The sequence below is a fragment of the Paramormyrops kingsleyae genome, chromosome 12, assembly GCF_048594095.1.
Source record: "Paramormyrops kingsleyae isolate MSU_618 chromosome 12, PKINGS_0.4, whole genome shotgun sequence".
In the NCBI taxonomy this organism is placed as follows: Eukaryota; Metazoa; Chordata; class Actinopteri; order Osteoglossiformes; family Mormyridae; genus Paramormyrops; species Paramormyrops kingsleyae.
Window position 1 is genome coordinate 30,393,431 of NC_132808.1, and position 8,371 is coordinate 30,401,801.

Consider the following 8,371-nt stretch of genomic DNA (forward strand, 5'->3'; position numbering starts at 1 on the left):
TAAAATTCGCTCACAGTTGATTTTTTTTGTCATGTAGCCAACCAGAGAATGAATTTTATAGATGAGCAGTTGAGGAAGACCCCAAGTCTAGCACTAATGGAATTTTCAAATTATTTTCCTTGTCTAAAAGATGAATGGTTTTGGCAATCAAATGTACCAGCATGTCAGTGTTTTGCCATTTGGGAAGTAACCGGTTGTGTCTACAAGTTAATATTTGCACGATAATTTATTTGCAGCTCTCAGAATGTAATGTATTGAGGATTTTTTGTTTTATTATTGTAGCTTGAAATAGTTCCTCTTCCAAGTGATTTACTGCTGCAGAGTGACGGCTCTGCTCTTCCTCGAGCTGATCTGTTGGAACATTAATGACGAGGTTTTGTTGTGCGTTGGCCAGACGTGAGTGGATTGTGGCACCAGACTCATCTCCCTTCACGCTGCTTCTGAGGTTCTTCGTGCTTTTTTCCCCATGCATACAATGAATAGGCATTTGCACATCAATTAATGTCACATATCACTCCAGAAATTGTGCGTGCATCACAAAAGATCAAGGAGGTCAAGAAAACAGTAATTTCCAAAGTGTAAATATATCGATAGATAGATAGATAGATAGATAGATAGATAGATAGATAGAGATGGATGCTGATTTTGTTAAGTCCAGTTCAAATCAATCTAATGCCCCCCCCCTTCCTCCCCAGTGTCAGATGGTTCAGTTCCTCCAATCAGACCAGAGCAAATGAATACTTCTGCTAATAGTCCAGCATTGGACTCCATCCAGAGGCTGCAGGCCTCAGGGGTTCTGGGATAAGCCACTGCTTTCTGTTTTCAGATCAGTTCCACTTACTTTTGTACCATTCCCTCCCCAGCCTAGCTGGCCCAAAGCACTTAACACGGATCGACATCACAGACAAACATAAAAACAAATTAAAGATACACTGGATTAAATATCTCGGTAGTGTACGAGGTCAGAACACAAAAGAATCGCTAACAAAAGCCCTTGTGTTAGTTGCACCCTCTGGGGGTTCAAGGTCAATGACTAGCCAACAACGTACCCAAAATGCTAATATTGCTAAAGTGAGAATGGACAGGTTTGCGTTTCGCAGTGTAATCTTCTTTTCAGCATTGTTTTAGATGCATACAGCAGTGGGCAGGCCGTGATAGCACCAAATCCCTAGCCTACGTCAAGACAGCCGACTACACAGCTCAAACTCCGGCTGCTCAAGTACGCCCCCTAGAGTTGCAACCTAATTCATAATTCAATTATGTAAATTCAAAGTAGGGGTACAGATGCGTAAAGACATAGCTTGTCTTCCAGTGTCTCTCCAAGACCTCTAAGAAGTTTCTCTGACATTACATCTCAGCCGTGTCAAAATATTTATTTATTCGGAGAAAATAAATAAATAACATCATTGCTAAGACAGTGCATTCTGCCTCTTTTCTGCCCCCCTTTGTCAAGCCTTATAAGCCGGCGCATTTTAGTGGCTTTGAAGTGGTAGGCCCCCGTCAGCTCTGTGTTCAGCATCATCACCTATGGGGGATTTCTGCCTGGGTCTGCTCATCAGTCTTTGATAGATTCCAGTACATGTGAGAGAGTCCCAGTCAGGGGAACCGGCTCCTATGCAAAGCAAACATATATCATATATATATAATCCAATAATGTATCAACAACAATATTAATAACAAGCAAAAGAATTCCATCATTTTTTCCTTAAATTAAAACGAACAATGCGTTCACAGTTGCAAACCCAGTCACATGAGTCAATGAATTTGCACCTTGAATGTGTTAGTTTATCATCATCATCATCATCAGAATGCTTTCTGCTTCACTTCCTGTCTTAGCTGTTAAGCAGAAAAAGGTGTTGTTTACAAATGGGAGAAGGCTCAAATCTAACACGTTAATATAGTTACATTGGGGGCAACTTTCCCCAGCATCTGTTTTACAATATCTGGCATAATCTTAGTTGAAATGGTACCAAAGGAAGAAAAGACAGAATAACAAAAATAAAGGATGTATAAGTTTACAGCCAATGAATTTCTGATTTCTGTGATATCGGTGCCACTTTTTTGTCATCTGTTCTGAAGCAGACTGTTCTCTCATCCAGGCAAAAGTAACATCTACATCTTCTTCTACAAGCTCACAGCTCCAGGGTCACTTCTGATCTTGGTGCTTGAACGTGCTGGATTCTGATGTCAACCTCATCAGTAACCCTTATGACATCTACCTTAGACTGCGTGAGGCCTTACTCAGTTTCGTGAAAAATAAAATGAGTTTCACACTGCTGGCCTTTTGTCATAAGAAAGCCCAGAGAGATCAATAAGATGTCTCTTATCTCCAACGAGTTGTGACCAGAGTTATACAGCATATTATAAGGTATTTCAAGTGTGCTGTACACCCCTATCAATAATTCGGCAGACTTAAACACTGCACACTTATAAATGTGCCCCCAGCCCAACTTTCTGTTCAATTTCTTGATTTCTTCATCCCAGGAATGCGATGAAGATGTGTACACTTCAAAGGAGCCAATTTTTTTCTGATATGTAACATTCCCTCTGAGTCCCCAGTACAATCCCTCATAATTAAGTCAGCAATCTCAGCCTGTGACACCATGTGTTAAAGTGTCAAGCAATAGTGTAATTTTCTTTGCAATTCTTCATGCAAGTGGACATGCAGGCGAGCCAGGTTTTATGCATACGAAGTAGGGTAGGCGTTAGCATTACGGCTAAAGTTTCTTTTCCAATATGCTATTTGATCACTTTCTTTTTATGTTAAATTAAAAGTGAACCAACGTGTAGAACTGGTGCATTCAACAAATACAGACCATGAATGCTGTACTTTCTGCTGACTTGAATAGTTGGCTTGTTAGTTTCTCGCTTTGTTTGGCAGATGATCCGCAGCTCCTGCTCCAATCCTGCTGACACCTGGGCATTGAGAAGAAGCTCCGTCTAGCTGCACTTACGTCTAGTCGGCTCCCGGACAGCCGTATGTTTGTAAAGTGCTATTTGCTTCATTTGTACTTCACTTTGGACTTTCGCTGAATAAAGTAAACATGATGTGATGTGAATGTGCTCATTGTGGGAATATCGCTTTGCGAGACTGTCGACGTCACCCTGGATATTGATTCCACCCCAGAATTCAGCTGGAAATTTGGCTGCGGCCGTCCTATAAGGACTCAAGCCTTCCCCACCTCTCCTTACCTGCCTCGCAACTGTAGCAAATGTGCATTTCATCTTATGGTAGCTTTTTTGTCTTTACACGACACAGTCTCTCTCTTTTGATGCAGGATGACGTGCAGCTGGGACACAGCTAGAGTGAATTAGACATAAATGTGTCTCTGTGTTTATATACATTACCGCCGACGGTTCATGCCCTTAAGGTTTTTGCTTTTGTTTTCTGTTCACCTCTCTGTTAGGTGCAGGAAATGTTCCTTTGCTCACCATTGCTTCAGTGATATATATTTTTTTTGTACAGGGTCCAGGTAAATATGATGCTCAAAATGAAAGCCTTAATTATGGCGGCAAAATAAATCATTTGTGAGGGATAGCGTAAACGTTGCGGCAGGAATGTAAGCATGCATACTTTGGGTGAGATAGATCTTGTGCATTGATAGATATTTAAAGGCTGATTACCCCGCGCAGTTTTCCAGGGCCCCGGATTCTTCCCAGGAACGCGCCGGCTTCTCGCTGCTCTGGTGCCTTCCATCGCATCACAGATATTTTTTTGTTTCGCGTGACCTCCACGATGTGTCTTCCACATGCTTCATTTTTCCAACCCACTTGTAAATTGCCGGTGCCTTAAAAAAAAATAATAAAAATTCTAGCTCAAAACAAAGCCCAGAGTCTCTGGAGAATACTAGGCGGTATACTGAAGAATCACTACACTATACACTGCTTGCATGTTTCATTTTTCAGTGACATTGTGGTTCTATCTATCTATCTATCTATTATAGTCAAAAATGAACTTACAGTAGCAGTAGTTTATTACTTTATAAACAGAAGGCTAAATCCTGGTTGATTAGTTCATAAGATATTTCAGAAATCCATTCTTTTTATGCTCAGAGACATTACAAGACAGAATTTAATGCTAATGAACAATAGCGGAGTCCCAAGATACAGTTATATGTACAGCAATTAATATGAAATGTTGCATGGATTTAAATATTTATATCCCTTGATAAATAATTAGGAGGTGCACTACCCAACCATTAAATTTTTCTCTTAAATTCATTATAAAGTCAAGTAGAATTTAAATTGTTAAGGGAAAATAATTACATATTATTCTTTTCCCTTGAAAGCAATAATGATGCATTGATTCTGAACCGTGAGAGATGGTTCCTTAAAAAAATTAAGTCATTGATTATTATAACAAAAATTTTTGCACTTCATTGACTTCGTTACACTCTCATTATTTTACCCATGATGCAAATGTATTCCAGAAAGGAAGGCCTCAACATATCAAATGGGCAGTAAACAGAAGAGGCTATTAAGCATTTGTTTAAAAGAAAAAAACAATACTAGGGACCATATGCTGTAGTGCGAAAATAGGAGGAAACCCAACACTGATCCTTGAAGGATTCCAGTAGCTCTGTGGAACACAAAGTAGTTAAAGGAGACCTGACTCGGGCTGGGAATCTTAGCAAATGTTTAAAGCGATTTTACTGCCTGTAACTCATAGCCAAACTATCACATTCCTCACAATTAATTTCATTCCCCCTAATTGGAGTAGGTCAACAAAATCATAAAGCACATGAGATAGTATAGAATTGTATTGTACAGACCTATTGATGATGATAATAATAATAATGATGATGATATTGATAATAATAATGTTATATATTTTTAGAATTTTATTTAATAAATTATTAATAAAATCATTTTTAATCTATACTTGTTTGATGGTATTTTGATTGATAGTCTATCTCAAGTTATGCCAGCTATGTTTACAGGCCACAAGGGCCATCTTCCGGAATGTTCCTTTTCAGTGATTTCAGAGAGGTGCTTGAAGCCGGTAGATTATCTCAGAAAAGCTGCATTGTGGGACCCATGAATAATTTGTGATGGTAATTCATAAGTTAGTATTATATTCAAAGCATCCCTGTCTGGCCGTAATAATATGGTAATGCGTGGAGAGAGATTCGGCAGGAACATACATCACGTCAAGTGTTTGGTTTTGAAAGGCTTGTTTTAGATGGGAAAATCATCCACTGATGTACGGTAAATATGCAGCCTGGTCCCGTGAAGTGCGGCTGCAATTTTGGATCGACGGAATCAAGTGAGCCTAACGTCGATCAAACAAAAACAGAAGTGGAAAACAATGGTGTCAGATTTTACCAACTCATCGCCAAACAGGGCTGTCCAGAGTTATGGGGACCTTTTATGCGATTAAATTTAACAGTCCAGCTCATATCACTGTAGCTCTCTGAGGGTATATGGCCCTCGTAACCATCGCAGAAAAGACCCTCGCCGGACACATAGCCTAACCGACATCCACGGCTCCCAGGGCGAGGTCTCCTGTGGAGTGTATATATGACATTCCACGTCCATGTTTCGGAATTTTAATTTGTCAGGACTGGCTGACCGGCTCGTTAGTGAAATGGAGTCTTTTCATGGGGACATGCTGACCGCGCTGCAAACTACCATATTCCCCAGTCACTCGCACATCTGCTGCTCCTTCTTGTCAACTGAATCCCATCCAAAAGAAGGGGAATTAACCTTTAATGGCGAGAGACTTTGGGAGATTTTCTGTGCCAATAAGCTAAAATCGCTAATAATATATATTCGTTCAAATTCCAGGTTGCAAAGGCTTGACTGATCAACAAAAAACACACAACAGCAAAAAAAAAAGAAGGATTTAAAAACACAGAGACTTTTTCAGTGTATATGGAAACTTTCCAATAAAACTGGGTGTTTCTGTTGAGGGGTGGGTGTTATAGAATATGAATGTATAACAGCAGCCAGATACAAAGATAAGTATTTGATTCTATAGCATACAATAACTTTGTTCTTACTCTCACATGAAATTTAGGACAGAGCATTAATCCATACCTGGTTAACGTGCTTAAAGCTGAAGGGCACTGGAAACCCAAATGTTTATGAATGTCAGCCTCAACAGCGTGGGAGAGAGTTTGCTATTAGAGGACAGCCATGTTAATAATTCAAACACAAAGGTCTATTTACTGGAGGGATTAATGAAGCCAAATGAAATATTGGGGGATACACCCCCCCAACCCACAATTCCTACACCACGCTTGTGGGCTGAATACTGCCCACTCTTTTGTTTTGGAACCTTTTCTTTTTTTGCTACTGAATCCATTATTATTTAGTAGCTTCACAGTAACCAGGTTCCACATACAGACGTGTTGCTCCATCAATCTTTCATTCTGACTCACAGACCTTCCACCCATTTCTCCTCATCTCCCAAAGGTAGGATAGAATCACACAAAAGGTAAATGCTGAGATGACAGAGTGACGGAATGTGCATTCTTTTTAAGGTGAGAGATGTATTTATGTTTCTTCCGTAATATATCCGAATTCCAGTTCACAATTCCGAAGACAGGAAAGTGACGGACGTTGACCAAAGTACAGTGTTGGTGCAGTGATGGTAATATGGAACATGAAGGGATATATACTTTGCCTTTAAAATATATTTTTGAAAACTACTTATTAATGTCTTTAACTCTCACCACCAGTCACTATTGTGAAATTAGAAACACACATTGGAATAAATGTAACATATTGTAATATTAGCCTGCTAGCTCAGTAAGCTAGGTGTAACGCATACTAACTAGCGATGTTATAAAATGCAACGTAATATGCGGTCTATCGTCAAGATCCATTGAAATGCTCTCTGCCAGGCATACAGCTTTTCTCCAGTTTACGAATTTTTATTCTGGCGATCGATGGTTAAAAATAATCAGTGGATCCACGGCCCATGGCCGGTGAAGCTAAAAGATCAACCCCACCCACACCGCACCTGATTGGCTGAGCTACGCGAACTTGCGGGTCAAAGTTCGATGCAGATCAACTTGGTGCAAAATCGCTTTGCGAAATCACTCTGCTGCCGGAAGTGAGGAATCTGATTTTCGCGTCTCGCGGCTATAATAGAAGTGAATGAGACACGAATCTTTTTTCGCACTAGTGTGACTGCTGCTATAGGCAGTAAGGCAGAAAATACAGGAGAATAAAATGCCTTTTTGTAGTAATTCTTTTTTCTCCTCTGGAATTCACTGAAGTGACCTACATGTGTGTTCTCTTGAGCGCCATCCAAAAGAATATCAGTGACTTTAATTAAATTTTCCATAAAAACAACATGGATGGCGTACAGCTCAGTGCATTAGGGATTGGTCCCCATGTCCGCAAGCTTGCAGGCAGATTAATCATACCACCGCTGGGTCTTTCAGCGAGGTCCTTAACCCCTACGACTTCAGGGATGCTGGCCAGCCCTGCTCCCCGTCTTGCCTTGTTTGTTCATCGCTATGTGTAAAACGATCCGCTAAATAAACATAAGATCACGGGAGTCGGCAGGGAGCGCGGCGAGAGCTCAACACCGGCTCATCAGTTAGACGATGTGTGAAGAGGATGGACGAAGTGGGACAGCTCCTCCTCTTCCTCCCCCTCACTCCCGGAGCGATCTTCTGGCCGCGCCTCCGGAGCGGGTGCCCGGAGATGCCGCCAGCTCGATCCGCTGAGGTCGTCTCCCCGAGGAAGCGGCAGCCTTAATTACTGTCTCCCCCCCACGTTAATATCCCACGGTGCCTGTTCCCAATTAAACATGCGACTGCATTTGTTGGCAGTTTGCATCCGTAAACGGGTGGGGTAATCGGGGTTCCGTTTGACACGGAGTGTCGTTTCTGTGTCAGCTCCCGGGGGGAGAAGCTGCTATGAAAATGACAGGCGGGGAGCAGCCTTAAACTACTGATAAATTAAATCACTTATGGCTCTCATTACTTAATAAATAATTTATCATCCCTCCCAATTAATCAATCATACACATTCCATGACGCCCCCATCTCTCTCCCCAATTAAAGACATCGGGATACGTCAGCATGCTCCATACTTACAATTTCATCATTAACATCGGACACGGAAGTCGGTACACGTAGATAAATTATAATTGCGGGTTGGTGTCGAATTTTACATTTTCTTCCAACTATTAAGGCCCGTACGGCCTTAATAATGAACGGACCTTGTCCTCAGCACCCATGAAAGTTAGTAAGAATAGAAAACTTGCAAATAAAAATTCTGGCCGGATGCCTTGAGACTGCACGGCTCGCTTTGTTTTCAGAGCGAGTCTGATCCCCCAGTAAAGGACAGAGTGAGAAGTGCTCTGTTTTTAGAAATGCATTCGTTACTTCCGTAGATCTTAGAAAAACAGCTC

The 8,371-nt window shown here is 41.1% G+C and overlaps 1 long non-coding RNA gene across 3 annotated transcripts; it reads right to left on the reverse strand.

Moving 5' to 3' along the window:
- Nucleotides 1–1,354: 1,354 nt before the first annotated feature.
- Nucleotides 1,355–7,837, reverse strand: LOC111847330 (uncharacterized). Of its 3 annotated transcripts, none has more exons than XR_011993943.1 (4): nucleotides 7,377–7,837; nucleotides 3,625–3,788; nucleotides 2,817–2,916; nucleotides 1,355–1,612 (listed from the first exon to the last, which is right to left on the reverse strand). It is a non-coding gene; the product is annotated as an uncharacterized lncRNA (long non-coding RNA). The 3 variants fall into 3 exon arrangements; XR_011993942.1 differs by lacking the exon at nucleotides 2,817–2,916 and adding an exon at nucleotides 1,771–1,836 and having other exon boundaries at nucleotides 7,377–7,836; XR_002839083.2 differs by lacking the exon at nucleotides 2,817–2,916 and having other exon boundaries at nucleotides 7,377–7,826.
- Between the last annotated feature and the right edge of the window lie 534 nt (nucleotides 7,838–8,371).